This window comes from Centruroides sculpturatus, unplaced genomic scaffold (genome assembly GCF_000671375.1).
Source record: "Centruroides sculpturatus isolate CEXI.00-Female unplaced genomic scaffold, Cexi_2.0 scaffold179, whole genome shotgun sequence".
Classification (NCBI taxonomy): domain Eukaryota; kingdom Metazoa; phylum Arthropoda; class Arachnida; order Scorpiones; family Buthidae; genus Centruroides; species Centruroides sculpturatus.
In genome coordinates, this window is record NW_019384425.1 from 134848 (window position 1) to 148905 (window position 14058).

The window sequence follows — 14058 nt, forward strand, 5'->3', positions numbered from 1 at the left end:
ACTTAGATCTGGTTACTACCATAATGATTATCTCCACAGAATGTGGGTGTGTGGTCACTCTTAGCTTCATTTCTCCCCATAGACCTTACTGGCATGGGTGTCCCTACCAGGAGCTTGTGCTCCAGCCTGCATTGCCCTATGGATCTGTAAAATTACTGGGCTCTCCCACCACGACCAGGTGGTGACCACGGGAGAGTTATTATTATTATTATTATTATTATTATTATTATTAAAATCAAAAGTCATATCAAACTGAAAAACAATTTTCAATAATATGTAACATAAGGTAACTTTATTACAAAATTGATTATTATTATTATTATTAAAATCAAAAGTCATATCAAACTGAAAAACAATTTTCAATAATATGTAACATAAGGTAACTTTATTACAAAATTGTTATATTCAATTAAAGAACTGTTTCAAACAAGATTTTCTTTTTGCAAAGCAGCTCATATACTTATCGTTCTCTCTGTTTTTTCAGAGATATGAATTTGAAGGAAAGTTTTACTTCTTAGTAAAATATTTCATAGCTATGCAATTTTGAAAATTATAGTCTGCAGCCACTCTTCACTGAATGACAAGTTTCATTCCTATGATTAGGTCATTAAGCAAATTTGTCAATAAACAACAGCTTAATCATTTTTATTTATTTTGGATAAAGAAAAGATCTGAAGGAAATTCCTATTAGATAATTTTGTTTTAATTTGCATCTCATACATTTAGAGAAAATAAAAATATTATCTGCAAAAATTATAAAAATGATGTACCAAAAAAAGTAAAGTTTATTCAAAAAGTAAGACATTCAGATATTTTAGTCATCAAATTTAAACAATAAAGTGCAAATTTATAAAAGAAATATGTAATCTTATTGATGGTGAAAGTTTTGTTTGATGAATACAGTAGGAACAAAACTGACTAAGAAAGAAGATTAATCACACTGGAGAGTTAGTCATAAGCATGAGTGGTCATTAATTAAACAGACAGGTTGTTAAGTGAAGAGTGGCTCTATAAGGAAAAGAATGTGTGTAAGACATTGAGAGTCTTCTCACCATTCAATAGTAGGACCACTTTTGTAAAAAGCATCAATTTGGAACAATATTTTTTCCCCTAAGTATTAAATTTTAGGCTAATAAAAAGAATACTGATTTTTATCCCCACTAAAATCAACTTTTCTCTTAACTTACTAATTATTGTAAAATAAAACTAAAAGTAAATTATCACTTTTATGATGTAAGGTATAATAAATTATTTATTGTAACATCACCACAATGCTGTGAGACCCGAAAGGCCCCTGGGTCTAAATTAATATTTTATTATTAACGTTAAAATAATGTCATCAAATATTACTTTCATTTTTGGTGAGAAAAATACTGTTTTAACGTGGGAAAAACCCAGATAACAGATGTTACTTCCTTTCACAGAAGAGAACATCCTCTGACTTTCCCTTATCTGGTTAAAATCCAGCTCAGATGGGAAATGGTTACCCCTCATTCATCCTCCCTTTCATCCGTTCTCACGAAAGAGTTACGGGCCGATGATTGGTCGATATTCCGAAGATATACAGGGAACTCAGCAGAATTCGGGGAGTTCAACGACAGATCCGAAAGTATACAAACTCCACATATGTTTCCCTCCTGATGACCAATGTCCTCAGACGAGTCACATACGGAATAAGTCTGCACGTAGGAAATATACATTTATATGGGTGCATGTATTGATCTCCCATACGAAGAAGTAACTGAACTTGCATACAGAGAAGAAGACGAACGACAACTGAAACAGGTCGTATGTTTTATAACGATTTTTGTGAGCTCTCTCTCGATCGCGACTAGGGTAGAATATAAGTATAGCTATCTACCGATGTGTATATTGGTTGTAGTGGTTCTGTCTTTTGTTTATCCACCTTTTGTATGATTTAATTTTTGTTCTATTAAATTTATTATTTCGTTTTAGTTAAAAATGTCTTTTAATTGCGTGACCGAATCAGATCACATACGCGTGTTAATCCGCGTATAATAAGATTGATTAACTGGTGTCAAGGAATCCTGACGAGCATCTGAACTTCGCAGTTTGGATCAACTTTGATAACGCTCTCCTATTAAAGTTAGAGAACTGGTCTTACCGACTAGTGCCCGTAAGTGGCGTAGATTGAGACCTACGTCCTTGGCTACTCTCACAATGCCAGGCTGCAATTTTTAATCATAGTTTTAATTTATTTAATTTAAAATATATGCTTTCAATCTCAAATTGCTTGCACCTGTACATCATATTTTCCTGTAACAATAGCCATACCAGTCATCTGTCTGACACTTTCAGGGAAAAATTTTTGAATTGAAATAACATGACTTCCAGTTTGCATCAGAAGTTCATATATAGTTAATTGGACCCTCCTGCCAAGGTTTACATATCTGGTCTTGTCTTTCATCTATGTAACTATTCTCTAGATTAGCGAAAGACAGACAGATGGACAGATGACAGTGGGAATTTATAGGTCTACAATTTTTTCAAATCGCAGCCCAATGAGCCTTAATTATCAAATGCAAGCATTTCCAGGAACTACCAACAGAAAATACAGGAATGCTATCAATAGAAATGTAAGCTTATACAGGAAAGCTAGAAATGTAAGCTTATCCAATTAATTTTTGTTATTTACATTGCTAAATTCATTTTATTTTCTCAAATCAAAATACCGTTAAACAGAAGCAACAGTATGCACTAATAAAAAACAATATATTTTATTTAAAACACAAAAATAAACAAATACAGAAATTTTAAATAAATAAACGATTTCATTATTATAGTAACTAGATTAGCAACCTATAATTATCTTTTCCAAAATGTTTAAATGCATTGTAATGTAAAACAGAATCTCAGTAGTCAATGGGCATAATGACTGTAAAGCAGCTTTAATAAAGCTGGCTAAGCAAATCAATGGCAGTCCATCTCAATTGAAACAAACTGTCATCAGTTTGTCTATCCAGCTGTATTAAATCCATTTTGGTAGGCAATATACTCAATGTAATCTCAGACTCATCTATACTGATGATAATCAATGTAAGAGAACACTACCTTACATCTCACGTTGATAATATTTAAACTTCAGTTGTGTCAAGATAACCTTTAGCCGGAGTGATTGGCTGGAGTGGCAAGTCTTATGTGAGGGCCGAACAGACCCACAATAAAGTGTTATTTTAAATTTTAATTATTGGAAACTTTAATCGGTTAAATTTGAGCGTTTTATCGAGTTAGGCTAAAAGCCATAAAAATTATTTCCCACGGAGTTTGTTCCTTGTTGAGTCGGATCCAGTTAGTCAGGGATGTGTCCCCAGGAACTTTCGATGGAGAATCCATATTGGATACCAGACCCTTAACAACAACCACCTGACCTCATGGAAAAAACCCAAGAGGAATAACAAGAGAAAAGAAAAAAGACCCCGAGGTCAGTCGTCATCCAAAGTCCCTCTACAAAAGTCGTCTTCAAAAAGTCCGCCCAACAAAGTCGTCCTCCAGAATTAAAGTCGTGATTCAGGATTAAAATCGTGACCCAGGATTAAACCCGAGAAAAAAATCGTGCCGGATTAAGCCTCTACACTCCTCCGTGCCTCCACACCAGTGAACGGACAAGATTCGGAACTAGTGGAAAAAACAGTCCATCGACAAGGTATTTATCAACCCACGATTCGTTTGTAAACTCTCTCTCTCGACGGGCCTCTCTTGAATAGGGGAACTATGACCGAAATTAACTCTCTTTGTATTTCCTTTAGTTTCATTAAAATTGTTAATTGTTAGCAACCATGGAATCCGATTAAGTTACTTCCTCGTCTCTCTCCTCACCTCTACTCCGAATCCAATCGCTCACCCGATACCACTCGCATGACGTAACGTTGCGATTTCCGAGTCCCCTAGAGACTCGGTGGTGTCAGATTTAGGTCTCCTGACGTGGTGTCAAAGAGACACCGATCCTACGGTCACACTTACATTAATTTTCAATGCATCTTCATTATAGGCATTGTACTAATGCGTGAATCTGGATGGAAGCGACATCACTCAACAGGTCAACAAGAAAAACTATTTATTGAAGGTCATCAAACAAACAAATTTTTACAACACACATTACCACATTGCAGAGAGAGACAGAAAGAGAGAGAGAAGTACACATTATTCTTATAGTTAATAGCAGTCAAGCTTAGATAAGTTGTTCAGCCTGTTCTCTTCTTCCCATTGTTCATCTATGTTTTCTTCCTAGTCCTTGTCTGTTTAAACCTTTAAACAATCCACAGTCTATTGTTATCACACTGGAAAGTAGTCCACAAATTTGGTTTTTCTAGCAATCTCTAAACCTTTCATTGTACACCATCAAACAGTCCCAAACTCTTGCTCTACCATTCATAGAAGTCCCCAAACTCCATATTGCATACTCAAACCGAACTTTTGACCACCACTCATCCATCACTCAGTCAGTCCATTTTCATCTAATCATCTGAATACAGTCGACCCCCCTATAAGATAGAGATACGTTCCATTCTCTAGGAATCCGATTTCTTACGAATCCTTCCAATCACAACCCGACACGTGTCAAGTTTACGGACTACGGCTGTTTGAAAGATTTTCTTCCATAAAATTAATCGATTCTAGACTAATCCGACTCAACATTTCCAAAATACGTATATATTTTTTGGGAATAATCCGTATAAACTACGCTATAAACAAAAAATTGTAGGATTACTTACCGAGTGTCACCATTCGACATTGCCATTGCTCAACATTGTTTTCGTCGCGGAACAGCTCAGCAAAGAGCGGCCGATTTCTAACAACTTATTTTTCTGTGAAAACTTCGTAGAACTTCGGAGACATCATTAATATAAATAATTTTAATCGCCGTTGAATAAGAAATGTTTCTTTCACAAGAAATGTATAAAATTACAGTACTGTATTAGACTTACGGTACCTAATTTACATACTGACAGACGATAGTTAGCGTAAAAATCTCCGTAGCGTGGCGCCACGCTAGACGGCGGAAATTATATATTTAATTATAACAAAGTTACAATAAGTTAATATATAATTATATATACAGTACCTAATTTATATATAATTAATATATAATTATATGTACAGTACCTAATTTATATATAATTTATATAATACTGTCCAGACGATAGAAATCTCTCCGTAGCGTGGCGCTACGGACGGCGGGAAAGTAGTTCGGCTTCCCGATGACGTTTGAGGTGTTTATAGGGAACTTTTACTATTTTTTACGGATACCGGTAGCAATTTTTTCGTAGTTTTATAGGAATCGTAACTATAGGGACCGTAATTATAGGGGGGTCGACTGTAACTTCAAAATGTAGGTGAGTCTGTTTACTTACAGGAGTAAGTTCCACCTATGAGTATTGAGTTACTATTGTTAATGGTAAAGAGATGCTGTTTATGTCTATCACAACCCTTTTTCACAGGAAAGATTGTGACCCCATATCAACTAACAGCAAAATAAATAAATGAAGTACTACTATTAGTGAATATTCTGGTTTTATTGACTGACATTAAAAGATCACATTAAAACAATTAAAGCACAAATCAAACATTTATTAATTTTTGTTACTAATGTTGTTATAATAGTTCTTATATTTATATGTTTTTGAACATGTTAATTTTGATAAAACTAAAACAATTAATGATATTATCCATGATCACATTAAGTGGAGTCTACTGTATAATACAAACTACAGGTAACCCCCGTATAACATGGCACTTCTATAGCACGGATTCACTCTAACACGGTTTGAGAATTGGTACCATCCCCCGTATAACACAGTACTTTTATAGCACAGATTTACTGACACGGTTCGAGAATTGGGTAAAACCCTCGTACAACAGGAAATGTAATAAATTTTTACATACTTAAGTAATAATAGTTCACGAAAATTATTATTTTCGTGAACTATTAGTACTTAAGTATGTAAATTTTCTCTTCTCGCCTTCTGTCGATACACGTGGTCCTTCTCGAAACTTGTTTCAATGTTGCCAGATCGCGACGCTTCTGCTTCTGATGTTGCCGAATGTTTTTCCCTTATTCCATACTTGCTTTATTCTTCATAAGTGCTTAGCACCATATAAGGAAATTTATAAAGACCTTTTAACTAGAAGCAAGCAATCTAAAATTACATACATTTTGCAAAAGGTAAAGCATGGATCTGAAGATAATGCAGAAAAATGCTCAGAGGATAAGGATAACTTGCCAAAAAGAAAACGCTCTCGGTTAATTAATAGTGTTTTTAGTGATGACGAAGAAAACATTGTTTAATTTATATTAATATGTATCACTTTAAAAAATTTTAATGAAGATACTTATCTTAATTATGAAAATATACTAGCATGATTTTTAATTTTTGGAACCTAACCCTCCTTTTCGTATTAGTTCTTTGTTTCGTATAACACGGATTCGCATAACATGGCAATTTTTTGGAACGTAACTACCGTGTTATACGGGGGTTACCTGTACATAAAACTAAGTTAATTTATAACATTTGAAAAAAAAAATTTCTTGCTTTATTTTGTTCTTAGTAAAATTTCTATCCTCTCTGATTACAAGAAACTTCAATATACATAAATTACTTTAAAATAAAATTTAGAGAAATTATATATAATTTTTCATTTAATGTCTAACTATAACTATAAAACAAGTATTTTTCTCCCTATGTGACTAAAGCTTATATAAATAGAATCATTTCATTAAAATTTCTGACTAAATTTTTTTGATTACATAAAATTTTTATTATAAAAAATAGTTTATTTTCCTTTAAAAAATAAATGTATTATATAATTATAAGTAGCATTACTGTATATATCAATAATTAAAAAACATACAGAATTAAAGTATATTATTAAAAGCATAATATATATTTTGAAAATATACAATATGCTTTTAATAATATTTTTAATTTGGTTATTTTAGTTAATTATGAAGATTTAAAGTTAAAAATTCTTTTTGGGGTGAGAAATTTTTTGTAGCTTTTTTGTGTTCTTCTACAGATTTGTTCATATAAACCTGCTTACTAATCATGTGAGTAAACTATCAATTAGAAAATACTTGCAAAGCTTTTTAAGTCATTTCTTCAATGTCAGAAGGTCCATAAACTTTTATACACTTAATTAAAGGGAAAGGGATTTTCTTAAAGTACATTATTGTTCACAACAAGAAAGGAGGAAGATTAAAATTGGCTCAAAAATTATGTAATTAATGGATAATACTTGTGACAAATAAAAATGTTCATAAGAGAAAAAGTATGTTATTGTATTATAGACGAACAATAAATTGGTAATAAAATATTACAAGCTATCAGAGAATAAGTTATTCACCTTTAAATGAGTAATTACAACATACATAAATAAATCAGCATGATTCATTTTTAGAATTTGTTTATTTTATAGAGATTTTTCTACATAAACTTGCTTCTTAAATGTAACTTCAAAATAAGCATTATAAATTATAATCTCTTTTTAAGAAAAATACCATTACTATATTATTAATATAACATAGCAAAGTTAACATTCTTTATAAAATCTTAACTTAAAATCAGTAATAAATAAATGCAACCTTCTTTTTTGAAATCAAAACAGTTTAACTAAAAACAAGTATTTTTTAGTTATAAAATATTAAACAGAAATGAATATTTTATTTATATTTCTAATTGTTAAAAGTCTTTTAAATTTAATATTAAAAAAAATTTGTCATTAATTTTTACACTAAGAAAATAAATTGAAAAGGAAACATTATAAAGGCTTATATAATATATATAATTAAATTTAAATATTAACTTAAAATCTAAAAATGCTAAAACATGAATTTCTTTAAAAAAAATATGCAAACGTAAGCTAAAAATAATTTAAGAAATCTAACTTTCAACATAAATATTTTCTTAAAATTTCTTAGCAAATATTTTTGAAACAAATATAATTTTTCTAAAAGTTAATAGTATTTTCAAAAAAAAAAAATTTTTTTTAAATCTAAAAGACAATGCTATAGCTTTATAATCACCACAATAATAATTTTCTTTATGTCACAGAAAAAAGAAGCTATAACATGTAAAATTAAAATAATCCTATTGTTGATATTTTGTTAATGCAATTATCTTTTAAAATCAATTTAGGTACGTTTCAAAACTCCACAATATACCAGTTGCATTTACATACATTCTTTTATTCATTTATTACACATTAATTTATTATTTAGTAAATGAAATATTTAGAATAAATCAATAATAATTATATTGCATTGTAATAAATAAGTTACTTATGACAATGATTAACCCACATTTAATTTAACAAGTGCTTTGATTTTTCTTTGGAACTATTGAAACAATTGCATTGTAATCAATATTAATCTGCAATTTTATAACTTTGTATCATTATTATATCTTGTACTTGATTAAAGATATATGATACAATAAAAAACAAACATTTGTCAAACTGACAAAAAAAATAAATCAAAAAATAAGTTCAAGTATTGTATTCCATACCATTTTATTCAATGAGAAATTTTCATTAAAATTACTATAATGTATATTATAATTAATTAATTGTTTACAGAGTGGGATCTAAATGGGGCATTAGGGGCAACTTACTCCCCATATATTTTTGTAACTAATAGGAGTTTAATTATTCCTTATATTTTAATATTTTTATTAGGCTATTACTTTTTCAATTTTATACATTTTTGTGTTGTTTAAATTCTTGCAGTTTATTTTTATATATTGTTTGTTTCATTATAGGAATTAAAAATAATCTATCATAAGATTTGTTCCAGGATCTATTCTGGATCTATATAAAGAAAAAGAAAGTTACCCAATAGACAAAAAGTTATCAGAGGTGTAGTGTTCCTGCGAGGAACAACAGATTCCAAAGAAATATGGTATACATTGGGTCCACTAAGCACTCAATACACAAAAGGTTGCAGGAACATTGTTACAACATTTCGAATAAAAGGCATACTCCACCCTGTCCATTTACACCACTGAAACAGATGTGCAAGCCAATCTCCAGAATGCCACTTTAATTAAGCAATCATTTCAAACTGATCAAATCAGAGCCCAAGAATACTTGGTTGACCTGACTGGCAATGGTATTGATTTTAAAGAAGGAAAAAGCATCTCATATGCACAGTAATGCTTTTATGAAAAACCAAGAATTGTCAACATAAATTAATTATTATTATAATTTATTATTTTGTATTATTTTATTTCTTATATTTATATCTGGGATTAATTGTATATTTACCACAGATTAATTTTTTGTTGTTTTACAATGTTATGTTTTTGTTTATTTATTTAGAAAAATATATTAAAAAATTTGTGTTCTGTACATTCTAATTTTGGAATATCATTGACCTGAGGCAGACCTTGGTTAAAGTCAAAAACATTTGTCTTTTGTTACTAAAATTTAAACTTCCAGAAACAAACTTTTAATGTAAAAAGTTATCACAATAACTATAATACAAATATTCCAGGATTTGCATTATATTATTTTATTGATAATTGTTATCATTATTCTTAATTTAAAAAAAAAAGCATTTTTAAGTTGTATTTTTATATTTTAGCCTCAACATGGGACTGATAATGTACAATCATCTTCAGTCTTAATTTGTTACAGTAGCAAATATTTGTTGGTTGCAGGTGCCTGTTCCTGTGCCTTCAAGTGCTTTAAATGTCAAAATGTTAATTATTTTAATCATTACTAGTTTACAATGCAGTAGTTTAAATTGCTGAAATTTCTTATTTCAATTATACACAGATTTAAAGGTAATTAATAATAATAATTACAAGTAATAAATCTTTATGTTAGACATATTTTATGTTTTAAACATATCCTTTTAATGTTATAGTCAATAAAACCAAATTTTATTAATTGTAGTCTTTCTTTACTTTCCCACTTATTGTTATCAGCATAGACAAATCTTAAGTGATTACAATAAGTAGATTTTACTGTAACTGTTAATGCATTTTATGTGTATATGTATGTACTGTTAATAAACTACACAAATGTTTCCTAATGAAATAAATATTTATTGCATCATCTATCATACACAAATTTCTATTGTTTCACAATAACTGTAACATGTTATAGAATTTTTAATTCTATGCATATTGCATTAGACATAGAATTAATAATGCAATATGTATTAAAATTCAGACATTTTAAATAATAAGATCAAAGAATGTAACAGTTCTAAAACAGAAAAAGTATTTTTTTATTCCATAAAAAATTAAATATTTACAAAACAAGATATTTAATTTAGATTAAATATGATCAAATAAACAGATGCAAAATAAACATACACAAATTTATTTTGCATCTGTTTATTTTGTTCATGCAACAAGTTTTAAATCAACACAACAAACAGAAGTTTTGCATCAAATTATATAAATTATGTATGTGTTGAGTCTTCATGCGGAAAAAAATGTAAAGTGCAGTGGCACATCCAGAGGGAGGAAAAAGGAAACAAACTAGAAATTTTCCAAAATTCTTTTTTTTAATTAAAATTCATTCTTTTATTTATATTGTGTTGTGTCTTCTATTTCTATACTACTAATAAATTAACAGTCACATAAACTGGGAATTTTATTGAATTTGCATTAAAAATGTTTTTATCCATTCAACTTAGCCCAAAGATTAAATCCTGAATGCACTACTGATGAAGTCATTAGTCTACTGTGTTCTGGGATACCCAGGATTAAATCTGGGTGAGCCCAGGAATTTTTTGGGCAGTTTGTCCTGGTTATGTTGAAACTATTACACCCTGTCCCTCACCATCTGGGTGCCCCAATTATAGGCTTGGCCAAACCCTTGATGAGTATAGGAAAATAAGATTGTCTTAGTTCCCATAGAGAAGAAAGAATTTAAAATAAAGATGTACTGATAATCAGCCAAGCCAATATATTGATCACTCATTGGCCACTTCTATAATTAGCAATGATTTTGCCTATATATAATACCAATATTGGCAAGATTGGCAGACTATATTCAATACTGAATAAGATTAAATTTCTGTTGAAACCATTTCTATACTGCATTTTGATATTTCTTTATAATGCATTTTGATAATTTATTTGATATTTCTTAAGAGTGAATGATCAGCAGAATAGGCTATTTTCATTGAAAAAATTTAACAAGTGCTGAATTTGATGTCCTACTAAGCATGTAGCTGTTGGAACTTATTTGTACAGAATGATCACCATACTAACTACTACTTGATGTGCTTCTGTATGATGATTTATTAGATGGCTTTTCATATTTGTGGTATTAAAAGTCTTGGGAGTAGAACCACTTTGTGAAACTTTAGTTGACTAAGTATTATTTAGTAAATCTTAAATCCCACTTTTCAGTTTTAAAAAATTTCCAAAGGCTACTGTACTCATTTTCCTGAATTCATTTTTAAACTTCATATTTATATATCACCAACTATCATTCTTGAATAGTGCTAAACTTATTCACAAACACAACTACTATAAAAGAACCATTTTCATTTGAAAGGGAGTATTTGTATTATAATTGCTGCTTAAAATTTTAACCATTTCAAAGATATGTAAAAAAAAAAAGTCTGCAAACCTTAAAATTATAGAACAAATTCAGACTCAAATAAAACTATAATTTTTGCTATCCAGTGTTTGCCATCCAAAAACATGTGCTATCCAGTAGAGATTTAACAGATACTGTATAATTAATTAACAGATTAAAGTTTGCATCTGTTAAATTGTAGCTATTACTCTAACTATGAGCCCCTCATAATTGATATGAATAAGTTTATTATGAAATAGTTTTTTTAATAAAAGTAATTTACTGAAAAGTTTACGAGTTACTTTTATTTTTATCTGTTTAATTATCTGAAAACCCAATTCGTTTTAGAACTTTCCTTGATATTATCTAAAATGTCTGAATTTTAATGCATATATTATTGTAATTGCTTTGAATCTATATAAATTTTCTTTTCTTTGTATTTCATCAATTACTTATTTTTTAAAATGTCATAAATCATATCATATGAACAAAATTTGCAATTTTTATAAATAAATCTGCAAATTTAAAAATTTTATTAGTTTATTTCTAATTTATAAAGTAAATTATTAATTATTTATATTTTATTATTTAAAAAAAATTTTTTATAAGTTTTGATAAAGATCATAAGTGCATCAGGATGCTAATTTTATTTTTTTAATCATATATTAAATTATAATGTTAAAGTTTAACACATTATACTTGTCATAAAGTTTAATTCTTTTTTTATGCAGAAAATATATTAATATTAAAAACCAAAATGTATATAGTGAAGACAGCAATACCTAAAACTGTCATTTTTTGCTCCACACTTACACTTTTCTCCAGTTCTTCCCCTTAAACACTACTACTATGTTTATGCTGCACATTCATTAAAGGTCGGCCACGTTGCCCAATTGAAATACGTCAATTACCTCAAATTTCCCTATTCGAATCGATAAATTTCCCTAAATCGATTAATTTATTTTTAAATATTTTCAGTATTTAAATTTTACGATCATTAAAAATATTTTTTGGGTTTAACTATAAAATTTTTTCACGATTATATTTTTAAAAAATATTTTAAAAAAAACATAAAATAAATTCATAGTTTATTCATTAGAAAATTGTCTTAAATATTATTTAATAATTAATAATTTAATAAAAGGGAGACACCAATTGAAAGTAAGATATCTTATAAAATAAAATGTATTTTTTTTTCTAATGTTAACACTAACAAACTGTTTCATTCACTGCCGAACAGGAAACGGTGGTGCCAAACAATCAAATTTCGCGAAAAATGGATCAAATCTTTAAACTTCACACCCTCGAAAACCACTTAAATCGTATTTTATGCTCGTCGTAATCTCGTATTATGTAATTTTCCTATTAGAATGCCACCATACCGGTGAGTCCGATAGAAAGAAGGGACTTTTTAACAAGCCCATTATGGGTTTGGCCAGGCCCACAATGGACGGCTGGATGGTGAGGGACGGGGCCCGACTTATCCGGACGGAAAAATTCCTGGGGATTTTTCTACCCGTTCGGATTCGATCCCGGGTCCTCCAGAGCGGTATAGGCTGTCACCTTGACCGCTCGGCCGTCTGACTACAGGTGTTCGGTGGTTTCATCCCCTCGGTTACTGGAGGATACTTATCGAGCAGTAATTTGAAAAAATTGTAGACCTATAAATTCCCACTTTCGTCCGTCCGTCTTTGTCCTTCTTTAACGCAGTTAATTAATTTCTCGATGCTATCGCGTTAATCAAATAGAACGGTAACTCGGTACTCGACCAAACAATCACGATCCGTTAGAATAATTTTCGATTAATAGAAATATTTTTATTTTTATTTTGTCGCCAGTAAAAAAGTTTTCTGTAATAAAAATGAGTAACTAAATGAAATTTTAGATCTCCTTTAGGAATTAAGAAAAGAGCAATATTCAAATATTTTCCACTGAATACCGGTCATTTATTTAGATAGATGACCGGCAATCAATTTAATTCTATTGTTAACAGAAAAACTACAATGTACAGGGCAGGGGCGTGCCGTGACATTTGATGATAGGGAAGCTGTGTTTCTATAAGAAGCCGACTTCCAGGGACAATCAGTTAATTCTTTCTTTAAATGTATTTTTAATAGATTATTTATCTGACGTACTTAATAAATAAACAAGTTCAATATAATTACCTCTGTTATTGTTTCAATAGGTTTCCTTTTGCTCTCTAAATGCCAATTCTTGCTTTGATAAAAACATATAACATCTATTTATTTACATATAATATATCTATTAGCCGTAACTCGTTATGATTTTCAATATTTATTTTATATTATTTACTAATGTTAAATTCTATTCCGCTTCGATTTCCAAATTGCTTCAAATACGAAAGAATCGACGATTTTTCGTGTCTTTTGCCAGCTAAATTGTCAAAGACATTCTTATTCCACACACTAATTTCACTCTGTAAATGCATTTTTATGCATTTACAGAGCCATTTTATCGTGAAAATATCGAACAAATTTTTTT

The 14058-nt window shown here is 29.6% G+C and overlaps 1 protein-coding gene across 5 annotated transcripts in view; it reads right to left on the minus strand.

Moving 5' to 3' along the window:
• The window catches only part of LOC111619534 (UDP-N-acetylhexosamine pyrophosphorylase-like), a 57233-nt gene extending 44737 nt beyond the window's left edge, over positions 1 to 12496 (minus strand). For 4 of the 5 annotated variants that reach the window (XR_002755773.1, XR_002755772.1, XM_023361272.1 and 1 more), the window contains exon 1: positions 12370 to 12496. The gene's annotated coding sequence lies outside the window, so the exon portion shown is untranslated. Of the gene's footprint in view, positions 1 to 12338 lie in introns of all 5 variants that reach the window. The other variant, XM_023361265.1, reaches the window with a different exon arrangement.
• Positions 12497 to 14058: the final 1562 nt, after the last annotated feature.